General features: G+C 38.4%; 1 protein-coding gene across 1 annotated transcript in view; it reads left to right on the top strand.

The window, feature by feature from the left end:
• MMP23B (matrix metallopeptidase 23B) overlaps positions 1-20322 on the top strand; it is a 344346-nt gene that overhangs the window by 162147 nt on the left and 161877 nt on the right. The window lies entirely within an intron of this gene.

Below are 20322 nucleotides of genomic sequence, written 5' to 3'. Positions count from 1 at the left end.
ATAACATACATTCAAAGAAGTCCTTAAGCCAGACCTTCCCAAGATAATAGGTCTAAGGGGGGGGGGGGTACAAATCTTTATGCACTTTCAGTAAACCTTGAAAAACTAGTATGGTTGGATATTCCACAGTCAAATAATGTGAAAGTTCTCTGGTAATTAAATATCTTTGCAAACAATCCTTTATGTTGTGTCTTTTGACTTTTCCCAGTTAGGGGTCGCCACAGCAGAACTCCGGTCTGCTAATGATTGGCAGTGGATTTTTACATGCCGAGTTGCCAGCCCTGACGCACAACCTTCAATGAAGGTATGCCCATTCACACATGTCTCCTCACAGAAGACGCTCTAGCTGAGAATCGAACGGGACAATGTCTTGCTGTGAGGCAACAACGCTACCGCAGTACCACCACCATTGAAGAAATTGAATTTTTTAACAATGGAATAAAATCATCGATAGGTTCATACATTGTCCTATCTACCAGCATACAACCATATGCTCTGCAAGGATGGCATGCAGGGTCAAGCCAACAATGTAAACCACCAACGACCAGCAAAAAACGATAGTGAACACGCAGTAATGAAGAAATAATGATTATTTATTTATAATTCCTTCAAATCCACACAGAAATGCTGTGTCACTATCGAGAACCACCAGTGAAGCAAAAAACGTCAGCAAACAACCATACGCTCCGCAAGGATGGCATACAGGGTCAAGCCAACAATGTAAACCACCAACGACCAGCAAAAAAGATAGTGAACATGCAGTAATGAAGAAATAATGATTATTTATTTATGATTCCTTCAAATCCACACAGAAATGCTGTGTCACTATCGAGAACCACCAGCGAAGCCAAAAACGTCAGCAAACAACCATACGCTCCGCAAGGATGGCATGCAGGGTCAAGCCAACAATGTAAACCACCAATGACCAGCAAAAAACGATAGTGAACATGCAGTAATGAAGAAATAATGATTATTTATTTATAATTCCTTCAAATCCACACAGAAATTCTGTGTCACTATCGAGAACCACCAGCGAAGCCAAAAACATCAGCAAACAACCATACGCTCCGCAAGGATGGCATGCAGGGTCAAGCCAACAATGTAAACCACCAACGACCAGCAAAAAACGATAGTGAACATGCAGTAATGAAGAAATAATGATTATTTATTTATAATTCCTTCAAATCCACACAGAAATGCTGTGTCACTATCAAGAACCACCAGCGAAGCCAAAAACGTCAGCAAACAACCATAAGCTCTGCAAGGATGACATGCAGGGTCAAGCCAACAATGTAAACCACCAACGACCAGCAAAAAATTATAGTGAACACGCAGTAATGAAGAAATAATGATTATTTATTTACAATTCCTTCATATCCACACAGAAATGCTGTGTCACTATCGAGAACCACCAGCGAAGCCAAAAACTTCAGCAAACAACCATACACTCCGCAAGGATGGCATGCAGGGTCAAGCCAACAATGTAAACCACCAACGACCAGCAAAAAACGATAGTGAACACTATCTACCAGCATGTCATTAATAGTATTCTTATAATAAGAGTAATCCATTACTGCCACTGCTCCCCCCCATCAGCTTCTTTAATAATTATATCTTTATCATTACATAGATCTAATAGTGCCTTCCTCTCATCCTTCATAGGTTCATAGGTGTTTGCTATGCTAATGACCACAAGGGCCTTTTTAAGCCTAGCCATGTATCCCAAATGTCTGACAAGTTCTGATACCCTTGATAAGGGTAGGCATGGGCCTGGGAGATGAACCATTTATAGGTTACCTATTTGTATTAGAGACATAGGTGCCAAACCAAGGATGAATTTCCAGTTTTACATCCAATTGTCCAAGTTGGACTTGAATTAGGTTAGGGAGGAACTCTGGTTCACATGGATGGGGAGCCTCTGCCATAGAAGGGGTAGTCTCTGGGATACATACCTATCTCTCCAGCAGGTCCTATTTATATCACAGGTAAGGTTTAAGTCTTTAGAATGGGTAATTCTGCTACTGTTTGTTTTGTGGATATGCAGGAGGTCCATCAGAGTAGGGTCTGACAATGCCCTGTATGCCAGGCATAGACCTCCCCTCAAAAGCCTGTAGGAGACAGAATACAGGGATAGGGCCTTGAAGTGGTCTGCATAGGACATATTACTTACACCCTGCATTGTTTTAGTGAGGAACCTCTGTGGACATTCCAGTTGTTGGATATGCCTGGTTAGGTACATACCAAAGGGTCAATTGTACTCAATGATATGTCTGATGAATGCCGAATACAGTGGAACAATGACTTGCCTTGGACTCAGATGCCATACCTTTGTTTATAAGTTGAGCAACATAGAATGATTTCCTCACCACTGTAGACACATGATGATCAAAGGCAAGATTACTATTTACGTGTGTCCCTAAGTCCTTGACTACTGGGTCAACTCTAAGGGGTGTGTTGTCAATGTGATAATTACCAGGGATGAATGACTTCCCAAAGGATACTATTATGCATTTCTTGGCATTTTGTTTTAGTCCATGGCTCTAACACCAGTTATTTGTCTGTGTCAGCCTCTCCTGGAGAACATTTGTGTCAGTGTGAGATTCAATGACAGCTCCTAATTTGCAATCATCTGCAAATTTAGTTAGCCACAGACCACTGACATTGACCTTGACTTCTGAGATGTAAATTCCAAAAAGAAGAGGTCCAAGGACTGATCCCTGTGGGACTCCACTTGTGACTGGCCTCTTTGTAGAAGTGGACTCCCCAATTCTAACTTCCTGGGTCCTGACTGTGAGCCATTTGGCTATCCACCAGGTGCGTATAGGTTTTTACCTAACCTCTTGAGTTTGTCAACAATGCCCAAGTGGGGTATTGTGTCAAATGTCTTGGCCAGGTCAAGGTAGGCAGTATGAATGATTTTGCCCTCATTCATTGCTTTGGTGACCTTCTCAAAGAAGTCCACAAGGTTGAGAAGGCATGATCTGCCTTTGATGTAACTACACTGGGTTGAGTCTAGTGTCTAGAAGTTTACTATATCTCTATTGATCATCTCCATGATAATTCTTTCCATGGCTTTACATATAAGACTACTGAGACTTATGAGTCTGTAGTTTCTAGGGTCTGTAGATGGCCCACCTTTGTGTAGAAGGATGACTGTTGCCTTTCCCCATTGATGAGGCATGAAGCCTGTTTGGAGGCTACAGTTAAATAGCAATTCCAGAGGCCCTGACAGGTGATGTTTCATGATATTTAGAAGGCATCCTGGGATATTGTCTTAGCCCATTGATGCAGTGTACTTGGTCTTAGAGAGAGCATTAAGGACCTGTTCCCTAGTGATAGTAGGGGGAGTTATATTTGATTATATTTCCTGAGGGAAGGTTGAGGGGGAGATAGATGAGTAAAGCTGGAGCTGAATTTATCAACCAGGAGGTTTGCTATATCTTCTGGGTCAGTATAGATGGCTCAATTTACAATGAGCTCTGCATACAATTGTGTATTGCCTTTGAGGGTGCGGACATAGCTAAAGAATTCTTTGTGGTTGTCCTTGGACTGGGAGGTCAAACTTACCTCAGATTTGGATTTGGTAGACTTTGTTTGTCCTCTGAGTTTGTTTAGTTTGATGAGAGTGCTTTTATCCTTCTGGGTGCCGCACCTCCTAATTTTTTGCCATGATTTTCTTCCTCTTGTTATATGTCTGATTGATTTTGTCATTCCACCATAGTGGCTTGTTTTTTGAGTTACTTATGTACTTCTTCCAGGTGGGTACAGCTGCCTCTATGCAGCTATTAACATGCTTGTATAGGGTTTCTGTGAACAGTTCTGCATAGGCAGAAGTGTTCTCAGGGTTTATAGGGGCTTGGAATTTTGCCAGGTTATCACTTAATAGCAGGAGGTTAGCCTTAGAATAGCTCCTGAAAATTCACGGTTCAGCTGGGGGTCCAGGTTTTATTTTTACTTCAAAGGAGACCATTTTGTGGTCTGACCTTACCAGGGAAGGCAATACAGTAGGGGTTGTGAAGCACTCTCCCATATTAGTGAGGACCAGATCCAGTGTGATTGCACCCCTGGTTGGTGTATTGACGTTCTCGTCCAGGGCATTTGTGTTTACAAATCCAGGAATCTCTGTGCATGTACACTTGATGTCGTATAGGATTCACAGTTAATAGTGGGGTAATTAACGTCACCTATGAATATGGTATTGGGTTGAATGGTTAGTGTTTCTAATAAGTGTAAATACATGGTATTGGTTTCCTGGGTCATAGAAGGGGGCCTATAGCTTGCAAGGAAGGCTCAACATAAGCACATTCTGTATATCCTCGTTCATATCAATTTCATCATTAGTGTTATTCACACTGTTGATATTAATAGATAGTGGATTGCTCTCAGCTTGAACCATCTGTTTAAAACTATCAGCTTTACTCACTTGTTCCAAGCAATTCGGGTTGTATTCCAACTCCAAATCCACTCCATCAGCCATGCTCCTCTGACCCACAGAAACAAGATTTATGAAGAAAACAACACTATAGACTAAGCGCCTCTATGAATGGAAAAATCAATTGTATAAAAAACAAAGAGGTCGCAAACAATAATAAAATAAAGCAAATTACAAAACTAGTTAGCGCTTTTGTGTCTCTTCAAGATACTTCATCAGATATGTACAGAAGACACATACAGCTCCATTTAAATACTTCTCATACATCATCATCCAGCTAACCAGTCTCAGTTCTGTGCTGATTACAGGTGATAATTAATCATCATAAACAACTAATTCAATTGCAGTATTTGGGAAGCAAGAACATATTCTTCACAATAAAAGTAAGTATAAAAGGTGTAAAAAATGAGGGCTATCCAGCAACTTTAAACATATTGCACCATGCAATCAAAAACTCACCTAATGACTATTACAAGCTGCCTAGTACACACTGTGATGCTATAAACAATATTTAAAAATAAAAGGCAGCTTGTAATAGTCATTAGGTGAGTTTTTGATTGCATGGTGTAATATGTATAAAGTTGCTGGATAGCCCTCATTTTTTACACCTTTTATACTTATTTTTATTGTGAAGAATATGTTCTTTCTTCCCAAATACTGCAGTTGAATTAGCTGTTTATGATGAATAATTATCAGCTGTAATCAGCATAGAACTGAGACTGGTTAGCTGGCTGATGATGAAATATTTAAATGGAGCTGTATGTGTCTTCTGTATATGTCTGATGAAGTATCTTGAAGAGGCACGAAAGCGCTAACTAGTTTTGTAATTTATTAAATCTTATTTTACTCCTAGTGGCTGTGTTTGTGACCTTTTTTTTTTTATAACATCTTTATAGCATTTTAATTGGAGACAACAGAAATATACTAGCTAAGCATATAATGGAATGTGGCCCTGGAAATGGCTTCAATTTCATGGTGGTGGAAGTTGTTAAGGAGAATGTATGCCAGGGTGACTTTAGAAACTACACTGAAAGAAGTGAGTTAGTGTGGCTAGTTAAGTTGCAGGCAGATCGACCTCCTGGTAGGGTCTCTTTAAAGCCCCTTTTGAAATCAAGGGAGCGTTGTCTTGTTGAACATTCTGAATATAGTTGACTTCGATGATGGTCAGGCATTCCATGCAATAAAGTAGCTAAACTGCTGGCATTTAATCACAGTTTAACAGTTCTTACACTGAATTATCAGGTACTGTATGACTCTATGTTTTTGAGGTATGTGCATGTTTATGTGAGAAAAGTAATTGTCACTCATATTTTTGACAATCTGAGGGACTTTCTTACCATCAAAAGAGATGTACTCTGTCAGAATTGAGATATTCTTCTAAAACAATCTATATGTGAGAGATGCTGAAAGTAGTATTTGCAATACTGTAGAAACAGAATGAAGATGAAAATTATGTTGTGATTAAGTTGTTCCATTATGTTACAATTTCACATTACTATTATTTTTATCTGGGCAATATTTCTATGCACTTTATACACAGACCTCCCAGTAGAATAAGACTATTACTACAAGGCACACCTCCTGTGAGCATAGGTGCCAGAAGCTGTTAAAGACTGGTGGGGGGGGGGGGTGACAGGGGCACTTAGTGAACTAAAAAGGGTAATTTTTGTATAACTATTTACTACCACAACATAGGTTCACTTGGAGGACATTTTAAGCTTAGCCAATTCACTTTTGGTGCTTGAATTAACATTTTCTGATTGGTCTTAGCTATCCCCGTGGCTGATAATTATTATGTATATTAGCTCTAGTGAGAACAACTGTGATCATACCATAGGTAATTTCAGGGGCCATGTAAGAGATGCAGCATTTAGGAACTGCCTCTATCCATTAGTGGCATGAGGGGAAATCCTGGAGTACATTTTCTATTACCTATCCTTAGATCAAAGTTGCATTTGAATATGGATGGATGAGCTTTGCTTTATTTTTATGGATAGTCTGTTCCGGAACATTGGTAGCCTCTGTGATATTTTTCCATCTCTCCACAGCATTCAGTTTAGATACCTGGACTGAGTATTTCTGATGCCATTTGACTTCCTGATGCTCGGTGGGTCCATCTGTATTATGTCGGAGGATGCTTGGTATGCCAGACATGTCACTTCTAAGCACTTTATAGGATACTAAATATAGTAATAAATCTTTGAGGTGGTCCATGCAAGACCTATTGTTTAGGACTTATATCCTTTTAGTAAGGTATCTCTGAAGGTATTCCAAGTGTTGCATGGGGCTGGACAGATACATGCCAAAGTGGGCATTATACAAAATGATTGACATAATGAGAGCTTTGTAAAGGGGGACAACAACATCTCTAGATCTAGTCACAATCAATTTGTTTATAAGCTGTGCAATATAGAAAGGCTTTCTTATGAGTTCCCAAATGCCAAACAATTGGATAAGTTCTCAGAGGACATTGTCATGATTTTGACACCAGTTAGTATTTGGGACAAACTTTCCTGCATGATGGTTAAGTCATTTGGGGATTTAATAACTTCTCCTAGCTTGCAATCATCTCAAACATAGCTGGGCAAAGCTCTTTGGTTTTCCTTTTGGGGACTCCATTGGTGACTGGTCTCTTCCCCTGTTTTGATCTCCTGCATCCTGTGAGCCAAGTTTACATTATTCATCTTTTCTAGTACACCTGAGTAGGGGATTGTGTCAAAAGGCTTGGCCAGGTCAAGGTAATGTGGTGTGAACTGTTTTACCATCCATTGCTTTGGTAACAAAATTTGCCCATGATTTTGAGCCTTTCACACTTTCCTCTGGGCTGTTTTCAAACACATCTTAATGACCATGCATACATGTATGCATTCCTTGATTCACCTTTCTGATTGTATTAAATTATATTCCTTGTATAATACAGCACCAGTTGTTAGAATGTGTTTTAAATATGTATTTTTGAATAGACTTCCAGTAAGCAATGAAACAAAATGTATGAACCAATAATGACAAGACAAAACTACCCATTTTAGAAAATTTCAACCATAAAAGCCACTCAGACTTCTCATAATCCACCAATATCGGTAAATATGCAAAATATCTGCAGAAGTAAGTCATCTAAATAATTCCACATTTAAGGGATCTCTAACTAATGAAGAGGTTGCTGCTAGGAAACAGCTCTATATTTCATTGTTTCATCTAAAAATAAACTGGCTGTTGCCCTTGAAGAATAAATTGCCTATATTATATTAAAAAATGATAAGCAAATAATATTGCAACAGGGAATGGATGGCAAACTGATAACAGGTTCATAGTTACTAGGTAACTCCTCCAAAGGAGGACACTCACAGGACTGCAGCATCCACTCCCTTTAAAATACAACATAGTACAGTATCAATGATCTGCATACTGTGGGAGTAGAACCCACAGCCTTCTGCATCAAAAGTAAGGTACTACCTGTTGTGCTAACAATGCAAATGGTCTTGGAATATGCAGCGCTAAACTTCTCTTCTCCTGAAGCTCTCAGCTCCTTGTAAAACTTTTTATTTATTTAACATTTTTTACCTCAAAATTCAGACTTGGAAGAAAGGCAATTTTTAGCAGAGGGCAGAGGCCCATGGAGAAATGCTACAGATGCATGTATTTGTAACATGGGAGGAAACCAGAGTACCCAGAGGGAACCCACCCAAATACAAGAAGGACATACAGCTTCCACACAGAAGACACCCCAGCCAAGAATTAAACCACACAACCTCTTGCTGTGAGGCAACAACACTACCACTGCACCATCCACTTGACACAACTAAATCTCTCAATTTCATAGCAGAAAAAAATCTGGAAAAAGCCAAAATTTATTTGGGGGGGGGGGGGCAAAGGGCTAAAACCAGGGACACATTTTAAATATTGCTTGTATAATCTTAGAAAGCTGCTAAAATAGTATTTTGTGTTACTGTGTGTTTCCAAATAAAAAGATGGTAAGATTGAAACTTAAAGGGCTTTCATTATGATTTGCCAGAAAGCCACAAATCTTAAGAGGAACAGACCAAAATATGAGCCAAACTCCCTGAATCACATGTGGTGGTGTGGGTAGAAAATGCAGGACCCTGTACCTAAGGTACAAGGTTTGAGCTCAATTACACACACACACACACACACACACACACACACACACACACACACACACACACACACACACACACACACACACACACACACACACACACGCACACACACACACACACACACACGAAATATCACTTTGGAGCTACACACAAGAAATATTGCTTTGAGGATTACTGGCCTCAAACAAATGTCCTACACTGACCGCTTCAAAAAATTCCAGCTTTACTCCATAGCATATCGCCTACTCCGAGGTGATCTCTGCCTAACATATAAAGCTATGTCAAACCCAGAGCTGTTGGACATGCTACACCTAAAGAAATACCAATCCCTCCGAGCTACACACTCTAGGGACCTAAACCTTGTCACCACAATAAACAGGACACATTGGAGGGATAGATTCCTTTCCCAGAGACTTCCTATACTCTGGAACAAGCTACCCATCTATGTCAAGCAAAGTTCTTCATTAGCACTCTTCAAGAAAAATCTTGATGAGTGGATGGGAAATAGGAAATACACCCTGGGGATCACTTCTGTGTCTCTGCTGGACAGTGGCACAGGAAAATAACTTTCTTGGGTGGCGTAAGCTGTGGAACCTTGCTGGCTAGGCTTACATAGGCCCTTGGGCTGATAGCCTAGTACCTACCTATGAACCTATGAACCTACTGCATAAAATAAACGGAACTAGCACTAAACAGCCATCACTATCACTTTGGAGCTATGGCCATTTTTGATATAAAGCCATTAGCATTTTACCTACAAACTCTAGCACATAAATTATTCCAGACATTAAACAACTTGAATACATCCTTGGTCAAAGCATTACATTTGTAATTATGTGCAAATGACCTCTAGAAACATCTTGGAATACTATGCAATCTCAAGTGGTACCCAACATCAGAGCCCATTCTAACGCCAAAATAATTGACTGTAAATGTTTTGAAACCTTGATGACAATTTGTAAATATCATACTAAGCAATGCCTCAACTATTTCACCAACTTTCACACTGTTCTCACACCAGCATGGGAACAGCCTGCAATTCCTTGTATAGTAAACTCATGTACTGTTACTTCCTATGTTTTCTATTCTGTATATTTGAAATACAGAATTAAAAATGCAATGCATACACTAACATTACTACAATCAAATCTGTAACAATCTGTGTACCATTTTGTGACTGGTTTGATTAAGGTATTGAGGGAAATTCCCGCCATTTTACAGAACATAGTGGGATAAAGAAAGATTTAGGCCAATGGCAAAGTGAGCTATCTAGCTATGGCATAAAATAAATGGAACTAGCACTAAACGGACATCACTATCACTTTGGAACTACTGCATAAAATAAACGGAGCCAGAAATACCACTTCAGAGCTACTGCTTAAAATAAACAGAGCCAGAAATACCACTTCAGAGCTACTGCATAAAATAGCTGGAGCTATCACTTCAGAGCTACTGCATAACATAAACAGAGCCAGAAATACCACTTCAGAGCTACTGCATAAAATAGCTGGAGCTATCACTTCAGAGCTACTGAATAAAATAAACAGAACCAGAAACATCACTTCAGAGATACTGCATAAAATAAATCGAGCTAGCACTAAATGGCCATCACTATCACTTTGGAGCTACTGCATAAAATAAACGACCATCACTTACTGCATAAGCGTAAAAGAATGAAATATCACTGACGTACTCCAGAACTGGAGCCTTAGAAGTAAGCAGTTATCCACAGAGCTAACACTTGGGAGCATTATCAGCAAGAAGTGCTTTCCGAGCACTTTTGTTTTAAATTAGTGTGCGTTGTGCGCATGAGTCCTCCTTCCCCTCGCCCCATGGTTCCGGCGTCTATTGCTATAGTTTACCACCTATTTATCTTTTCAGCTGCCGGTAGTGATTCAGGTTGGGAAATTGAAAAAAAAAAGACATGCTAGAATAGATGCAGCTGAATCATTCAGCTGCATCTGTCTCTTGAGCCGTGGCTTTTTTCTTTTTAATGAGATGATCTCATACCTCTCAACCTGGAAACATCAAAAATCTGGCCAAGGCCCATGAAAAATAGGTACAAATCTGTATCCTGATTAACATAAAATTTGCATACATAATTACACAACCCCACCCACTCCAGTGGAATTATAGGATACCAACTTTCAAAAAGCAAACTGAAGAATAGAACCAAAATATAGCACCAGAGTCCCCCTGCAGCCATTCCAATGTCCCATTACCTGGCTATTTCACCCCATTTACCATAAACACTAATGTGTGCATACTGCTTTACTTCTACAATGATTATTTAGATTTTAATTTTTTACATTTTATAGCACAATGAGCAAACACTAATAGATATCTGCTAAACAAAGCAATACTGTCTCACAATGAAAATAGACTTGGCATTAAAACTTCTCTGCCCTTCAAACTCACATTCATTGAAACAGCATTGAAACCCACACCACATCTAAAGAAAATGCATCTTGGCAGTGGTGGATAAAGATTACCTTTGGGCTGTTTTCAAATCAGAGGCCCCTTGCACACAAAACAACATACATTCATTCTTTGATGCACCTTCCTGACTTTATTAAATTATATTCCTTGTATAATACAGCATACTTGTTAGACTTAAATTAGAGTGCATTGTAAATTTATTGTTTAAACATTTTTCCGGTAGGCAATGAAACAAACATGCATTAACCAATAATGACAAAATTGCTCTATTCAGAACATTTCCATCATAAAGGTCTACTTCCACACACAACTGCATTTTAAACTTATTGTTTGAACATTTTTCCAGTAGGCAATGAAGCAAAATGCATGCACCAGTAATGACAAAACTGCCCTATTCAGAATATTTCCATGATAACAGTCTACTTCTACACACAATATACAAATACAGAATCACAGTAATGCAAGCCATAGGCATGTCGCACAACTTCTTGAACTTATTTTCAATTGGGGGGGGGGCAAAAGGCCAAAAACCAGGGACGCATTTTAAACATTGCTTGTATAATTTTGGAAATTTGCTTGCATAAAATGTTGTGTTACCACCATGCATTTCACTGCCAAGTCTTGAACCAAGAACCCTGTGCACTACAGTCAGAGCAACATATCACTAAGCTAAACCAGCAGTTTCTTGAAAGACAGGAAGACAAATTTAAATGGCTATCATATCATTTAGTGAATTCAGTTCTCACTTCTCACCATAGCTCTCAACTTCTTAGCACAAAAATACAGAACAAAGCCAATAATGGGGGAATACAGACCCAAAATAGGGGCACATTTCAAATACTGATTTTATAACCTTAGAAAATTGCTAGAATAAAAAGTTTTGTTTTACCACTCCTGAAAACCAGGGGAACAGAACAAAAATGTGAGGCATAACTTCACAAGTGATGGTAGCTAGGGACTTTAGGCTCTTTTTACTTGTACCCAAAGTACAGGGTTTGAGCCTGAGTACCTCTAGCCACCAGATGTATCCCATTGGGGGCATTTACATACACACACCTTACTCACTCTGAAAATAATATATGTCTGTGTTCAGCTTCTCTGTGATATGTCTCCCAGTAAATCCCAACAGCCAGTCCAGATTCCATATATGTCTGTGTTCAGCTTCTCTTCACTCCGACAGGCTGGTAGCCCTGATGAGCTGACATCATCGTGCATGTGATGATGTCAGCTAAAACATGAAAACGAGAAGTAATTTGGGACCGTAGGGCAGTATGGATGATCTGCAAAAGTGGGGGGACCCCCTCACTCTATGGTTCCGGCGCCCATGCCTGTGAGTATGAATAAGTCACAAAAATTGTCAAGAAATGTAAACTGTGGTCATGTGGTATATGGCATTTACTTTTCTTCATGTAATTTTGTCCTTATGCATACTAACCATCAAGTTTCTCCAATTAGACTTTATCCTATTTGATCCTCCATACTGGGTATCCCTAACACTGTAGTCACACCATTCAGAGGGGCTATCATCCAGGCAGACATGAGGATTGTTTAGCATGGTAGCCATTTAAAGACCATCATCCTTCTACAGCTCCAGCCCAGTGGACCATACAGACTAGTAGCCCAAGGGATCCACAACAGAAGGCCCACCTCACCTGTGATTGTCTTCCTTCCTCAGTCCCTATTGCCATCACTTCTCCCAGCTTGCTGCCAGAGCTAAGTCCTGAATTTTTCTTTACCTCCAGCAGCCAGGATATTTCAATTTCATCCCCTGCCCCTCTCTCAATGCCTGACATGAGCACCCACATTACTGCAGGGGCCTCTTATGCTCACACCTTCTTGTACATACTCCCACACATGTACAGACTGAGCTACCATTGCTGACTTGGGAGCATAAAGCCCATGTCCCCAGTTCCTGGCAGATTTCACTGCCTGCAACCCGGTGATTACATGTGGCAGTCAGCATCATCCGTTCAGTTTCCATCCCCTTCCACCCAGCTCGTCCCATGCCCAAGCCAGTACTTGAATTTGGTTCATTGGCATCATAGGCAGGGCTTTGCCCTTCTACACTATGGTGCTAGAATGGTATGTATTTAAATGATCAACACCATTGCAATGTTCCCAAAGTTGCAGACTTTCAGTGGGCTGATTAAAAGGAGATCAATAGATCAAGTAAAAGATATATTTGACTGACTGACTTGTGCTCACTTCACTTTATGTAAAACTTGGAGATGATAGTTCATAATGAGGGGGACATGAGCTGAAGCACCCACAATACATTTTACTAAATATTTTTATCTGGTAATGTTACCTAAAGTTAAATGAGTGCAGCCAGTGAACAGATCTGCTTAAATGCATTATAGATGATCTTTGGTTGCTAACTTACTCTCAGAAAATTAAGTTTTGAGAAGTATCCCACTAGGAAATCATTATCATTCCATTTATTTTTCTTGGGGATTATTTCTGAATTTTCAAATATACTTTCCTCCCTCCTCCACCCAGAATAATTATTTTAAGTCAAAGAAACTTTGCCTAAAGTTTATACCAGAATATTTCAGTTTCACACACATGCATGAATAGACACTTGCACACAGACACATGCACAATCTCAATGTCTCAGACATCATGATCAGACACTATGCTTAAATAAAGAACAATCAATGAATTTAATATCCGCTTTCATCACTAAAACTGATGAAGTTTTAGTGACGAAAGCGGATATTAAATTCATTATACGCTACTACTGTGATTTATTCAAGTTGTTTCCTGTTGAAGCTTTTTCTGCCGTTCTGATTGATTGTTCTTAGTTTTGTTTGGCTTTTCTTTGATACTATGCTTAAATATTTCACATTTTTGACTGACACACTGAGTGATTACTAGTTTGAGATTATTCCCTACATTTACATTTAAAAACTAAGAATGCATGTTGGAATCACTTGCCTGTAATCAATTTACTTAAGCAGTTTTAGAATTTACTGTTCATTACAAAAAGTTCTAGATGCTTTTATACAGAGCCTCTCGCAAATAAATGCATACATACTGATAGAGTATCGATTATGGGTGAAATGTACATTGATACCCTTTACAGGATGAATATTCTCCAGCTGAGGATTGATGTACAGATGTCTGCCAATTCATAGCTGCATATTAAGCCGTTGTGAAACATGGACTGAAAAAAGCCCCCATTTTTTACACTTCCCAAATGTAGTTTTGCTGTTCAGTGAGCTTAAAAAAATAAATAAGGGAAAGAAAGTAGTGTGTATGTGCGTGTGTGTGTGTGTGTGTGTGTGTGTGTGTGTGTGTGTGTGTGTGCGTGCGTGCGTGCGTGCGTGTGTGTGTGTGTGTGTGTGTGTGTGTGTGTGTGTGTGTGTGTGTGTGTGTGGGTGTGGGTGTAAGAGGATTGAATGGAAGAGAGAGAGAAAGCGAGACAATGCATATCTACCAACTTCTTTACTACACAATTGTGCATAAAGCCAACAATATGAGGGGGGAGACAACCCCAGTTTATGTCAGATGACTGAGTTTTCAGAGACTCAAAATTCATACAGTTGAGACCATATGATCGAGTTCCCAAAAATGCAGACATAAAAAAAAAGGACACAAAAATGTACCTTTTTATGTTTTTGCAGGGGGGGGGTCGTCCAAACGCCTGTAAATTATATATACCAACTCCAAGATCGCACTACAGTGAAGAAAAGAGTACATTTCCCAATCCATACTGTACTGCAATCTCTATTCAAAAGTTTTGAGTTTTCAAGAACTCAATCATATATTCTGGACCCTATGAATTTCGAGTTCTTGAAAATGCAAACAACTAATAGGGACCCTTAAACCCAGGGAGATTTTTTTTAATTTAATGTTAATTCACTTAATAAATTATTAGAGCAAGAAGTTTTCCAACAACATGCATTTTATGAACAATTAAGTATCAAACTATAATGCCTGACTTTATTGACTGACAGTAATCTTAATGAAAGAGAATAACAGAACACATAAATAATGATTTTAACACAAAATCAAGCAGTCAATAGGGAATAGTAATGTTTACAAACATGATACTATACAGATTGCATATACCACATAATATTCTAATACAGGCAGTCTCTAAACAGTATATATACTTAGCTATAGATCAGTACATCAGTCTGCAATTTCAAATGTTTATATATACAACAGACACGTGTGTGTATGTATATATATATATATATATATATATATATATATATATATACACACACACACACACACACACACACACACACACACACATGTATGGGTGTGCCTGTGTGCATATATGTATACATATATGTGTGTGTGTGTGTGTGTGTGTGTGTGTGTGTGTGTGTGTGTGTGTGTGTGTGTGTGTGTGTGTGTGTGTGTGTGTGTGTGTGTGTGTGTGTGTGTTTATGTGTGGTTCTATATAATTTTGTCAAAGGTACATTTAACAGTAAGAAAAAAACAACAGGTACAAATGACTGAAAGCACATTTCATTGTATTCTACACAACATATATACCATAAAAAGCTTTTATACAGGGGGTTAGCCCATATTGCACCTTCCCCCGTCTTAATTATACATTCTAACTCCATGTTCACATACCCGTGGATAATAGAAAAACACCACACATAGTGAATCAGAGCTGCTTTACCAGCTCAGTCATCTACATATCTGAGGATACAATGTAATGGTGGACATTGCCAGTCCACACAAAATCAACTAAAGTACATCCCTATAGCTCCCATGATCAAAGAAAGATACCAAAGATATCATCTATAGACTTCTACAGTTTTTGACAAAATGGCTTTTCAGTCAAATGTACTTCCAGTCATTTGTATCTACTGTTTTCATCAGTCAGTCCTACCTTTGACAAAATGTTACAGAACTATGTATAAAAAAATATATATATATATATATATATATATATATATATATATATATAGTTTCACTTCATATACTTGAAATGCTGAAATATTAAATTTCAGCATTTCGAGTGCATAAAGCAGAAACCAACAGAAAACCAAAACCCCACAAAGCCGAAATCACAAACCCAAACATACATACACTGCACCACAAAGAAACCACACCACCTATACCACAAACATCATAAACACAACAAAACACCACACATACACATACCTACACTAAACATAAGCAGGGGGGCAAGCCCCCCTTCACCCTCACACCCACCTACTTATATATACTAACTCCGAGATCACACAGAGAAAAGAAAAACCTCAAATGCACACATTCTACCATCCCTTGCACACACACACACACACACACACACACACACACACACACACACACACACACACACACACACACACACATACACACACACATCTCACATGCACATCAGTTACAAAAACGCTCACATACACTCACTCACCTGACAGTCCAAACACAAACATCCCAAACAAACACTTCCCATAATGTAGCATCACTGCATAAGCACGGATTTGACATATTCGCATTCGCACTTATGCACTTTTGCTATTTTAAAGTTTCGGCTTCATGCACTCAAAATGCTGAAATTTGAGATTGAAATTGATGAAGTGAAACCATATATATATATATATATATATATATATATATATATATATATATATATATATATATATATATATATATATATACAGAGACACACATGCTAAACATACTGCAGTGCTATCTAATTAACCTTCAGTGTTTTTAGACAATACGGTCTTTTCTTCCCAGTTATCATTTCCACATTTGAACTGGAAGAAAGGCCCTCTAAATCATCTTCACTTTGAGACTGATCATCACTAGTGACTATTCGTGAACTAGAGGGTGTCTGAGTCTTTATTGTATTTCATATATTATGTTCTTCCATATCAACATATATTCCTTGTGATTCAGCCTTAATATTGTCCATTGCTTGCTGAGAATTTATAAACATCTACACCACACTGGAAAGAAACAATTTATATTTCAACAACACTTTATCATAATATAAGTAGATTGCAACCTTTGCTTCAAGGTTGTCTTGGAAAAATTGCAGTCAATATAGACAGGTCTGATTTACACAAAATACTTTTAACCAGCCAGCAAATCTGCAATAGCACCTGCTGTTTCTCATACTGTTATCACAAACTGTACCAATACCTCTTGTGGCTTTATCATAATTTTATGTATACAAGGCAGAAGTAAATGATATGCTTTTTCATGTGCCGTGACTTCTTAGAAAACCACCCTAAATCCACCTTTTTCTCTTTCCCAAAGTCCAGACAGTCCAAACTTTCTTCTACTTTAGGAATTTCAGTTATTCTTAAACTTTGTCATCTTAATTTATTGTCCATCCTCAGCTACTGTTTACTTGTTCAAAATTTTCTGTTCCGTAGGTTTGATATTTTCATTGCAAAATCGTGAGCATTGTTTTTGCTAATGTACTCTAATTGTACATGTGTTTGATATTTCTATTCGACTTTGCATAAAAATCAATAAATGCCATCTGGTTATATACTCCAGGCAATACATCTCTGATTTCACACCTTCATTTCTGCATAGGCAAACTACTATCTGATTGTTCTTGTTTTCTTTTGCACCACCTTCTAATTGTATAACTTATTGGCAATTAGTCACAGCTCATGTAGAATTACTTCCAAAGCTACTGCCGCATTCCTGAACCAATGTTTAGCAGCGTTTATTTTTTCTCAACAGCCACTTGTTCAACCAAGTCCAGGACTGTGTAGTTGACAATAATCTCTTCTTCTCCTACCAACATGTGGTTTAATTACAAAACTGTTGAAATGTTTCTAATACTTTCACTACACAATAGCTAAACAAAATTAAAAATAATGTTATCAAATTAAATTGTTAAAAATATCTACTAAAATACCAAAAATTACTGTAAATGTTGGAATGACTGAGATGATGAACAGCTTCCTAAAGCACAATGAGATCCCTCATCAAAGGAAGTGCTGAATATTCTTCAGTCTTTAAGCTGCCCTAATAACAATGAGGTGACAGCAGAATGAATAGCGTCACTGGCAAAGTTGTACAGAGTGTTCCTCAAAGACAGTCATATGTACCTTCAGTGAATAAGCAGACACCATTGGCCAAAATTAAAAAATGGCTGCCTCATATTCATGGATAATGGCATTCATGCACATTATTTTGCAATATTTAGTATGATGTAGATTCAGTAATGTTTATCATTTGTATTTCCAGAACCAGAGACTCTTCCTCCCTCTCTTCTTCTCTTCCTTACCCCCTTCCAGGCCTCATCTCCCTATTGTGCTGTCTTTACTCCCTGTCAGTGCAGAAGGGATTCAGCAGACTTGTTTCTACCTGAGATGCCTTAACCTCTGTGAACTGCATGTGTGTGTGTAACTACAGAACAGAAAAGTCAAAGAGTTGAACCTGCATCAGTAACTACCTTCCCATTTCTCTTCTCCCTTCTGTCCCCAAACTGCCTTGCAGTTTAAAAAGGGCTGCCCCAGAGAACATGGCTACTGTGTGATGTACAATGTCGTCTAAGGTCTGAGCACAGCACCCCTGCTGGACTCTCGTCTCTTAGTAATTGTAGCTATAGAAATATCAAGCACAGAAATCTCACAAGATCCTTGTTGTAGACATAATGAAGGCATTATATTACTTTCCATCCTTGGCTTGTTTCACAGCTAAGAGAATTTGGCATTCAGTTGATCTGTATTTCCTGTTTTCCTCTTCTTTGCTACTTTTACAACTAGTTTTTGGCAATCTTTACCAACCTTTTTCTTTATAACACTACATATTTTACTTCAGTTGTACCTCAAGGATATGTTGTTGACCCCCTATGTTTCCTACTTTATATTAACTTTCTCTCTTCAATTGGTCTATACTAAATATACTTTTTCTGGGAGGATGACTGCTGTAGACAGAAACATTTGACAAATACAGCTCACTAAATCCATTTTGCTGAATCGTTGGGATTTTAGTATACCTTCCTAGATAAATATAACTTAATATGAGTACTATGGCATCATAAAAGGTTATATGTAACTGGGAGGTATGGAGAAGGTCCCCACTGATACAAGGAGAGTGGGTGTGCATCCCCCATACTTGAGGGAATGATTGATGATTAAAATAGTAATGGAAACAGATGTGATGCATTCTGCATTACTGAATTTTCTTTTGATATGTACAGTGAAGCCATTCTTGACAATAATTTGACACTGTTTAAGTGTCTAGATGTACTTGTTTCCCAAACAATATTAGCAACTGTTGCAGCCATGACCTACATTTCACTGCCATATCGCTAGACGAAGGTCCTCTACTAACTTTGCAAGCATTGAAGCTATGATATTTGACAGAGTGGCCAAAACTTGCTAACTAAAGTCTAAACGGCACAGAATTTCTATCAACCCTTTTAATGTTGATTCTGTACCCCATCCCAAACCTATGGACTCTAACTTTATTTCTTATTTCCTCCTCATACATGATCAGTTCTCCTCACATCACAAGGTTTTTCTAATACCTCAACCTTTTACCATATAAAACCAGATCTGTTTTACAGAAATGTGAATTAATAACTCAAATGCAACATGCTTTCTTCAGGGCTGTGTTTTCCTTCCTCCTCTGCATCTAGTGCATTGGGACAGTAAAACCTTCTGAAATAAGTCTTAGCACATCTTCTACCTCACTCCCACCATGTCACCACTGCACCAACATTTATAAGATCATCGAATTATAATGTCTCTCTAAGCAGCCTGCTTCTCCAGCTCTTTCATATAAAATCAACTCTACTTAAGCATTGCTCAGCATTTCTTGTACTCTCTCAGTAACACAACCGACGAAATCTCAATTTTACTATCTCTCAAATCACCATAAAACCATCATCCATACAGAATATATCTGGTAGTAATTTTATACAGGTTCTAAACTCTAAAATTAATATTCACATCAAATAAGACCGGAGCCTAACCCTGTTTCCTTCATCTGAAAATTAAAAACATATCTGAAAAAGTTACAGTTACTTCCATTGTGGTACCTAAATTTTTTTTTGTTAACCCATTCCATTCTGGATGTGGCATTCTAATTTGCTAATTTTATATTTCCATATCTGCTTTAGGACTTTTGATATCACTGTGTATCCAATTTTGCATTCATATTGCCTGGGTCATATCTTTCTCTGTATTCAAGTTGTATTTTATGTGCATTTTCATACCTATGCCATATATTTCTCTGTATTTACGTTGTCTGTATTTTTCTCCTATGTCATACCTTATTCTGCATTCTTGTTGTCTGCATTTTATGTACTGTTTCTTTTTCCTCTCTGGGCCATTGTGGTTGAAAGGGTTCACCTGGCTCAGTTCTCTCACGCAGTTACCAAAT

Source organism: Protopterus annectens, chromosome 2.part0 (assembly GCF_019279795.1).
Source record: "Protopterus annectens isolate FY-2018-M chromosome 2.part0, PAN1.0, whole genome shotgun sequence".
Classification (NCBI taxonomy): domain Eukaryota; kingdom Metazoa; phylum Chordata; order Ceratodontiformes; family Protopteridae; genus Protopterus; species Protopterus annectens.
This window is presented reverse-complemented; position numbering and strand designations above follow the sequence as displayed.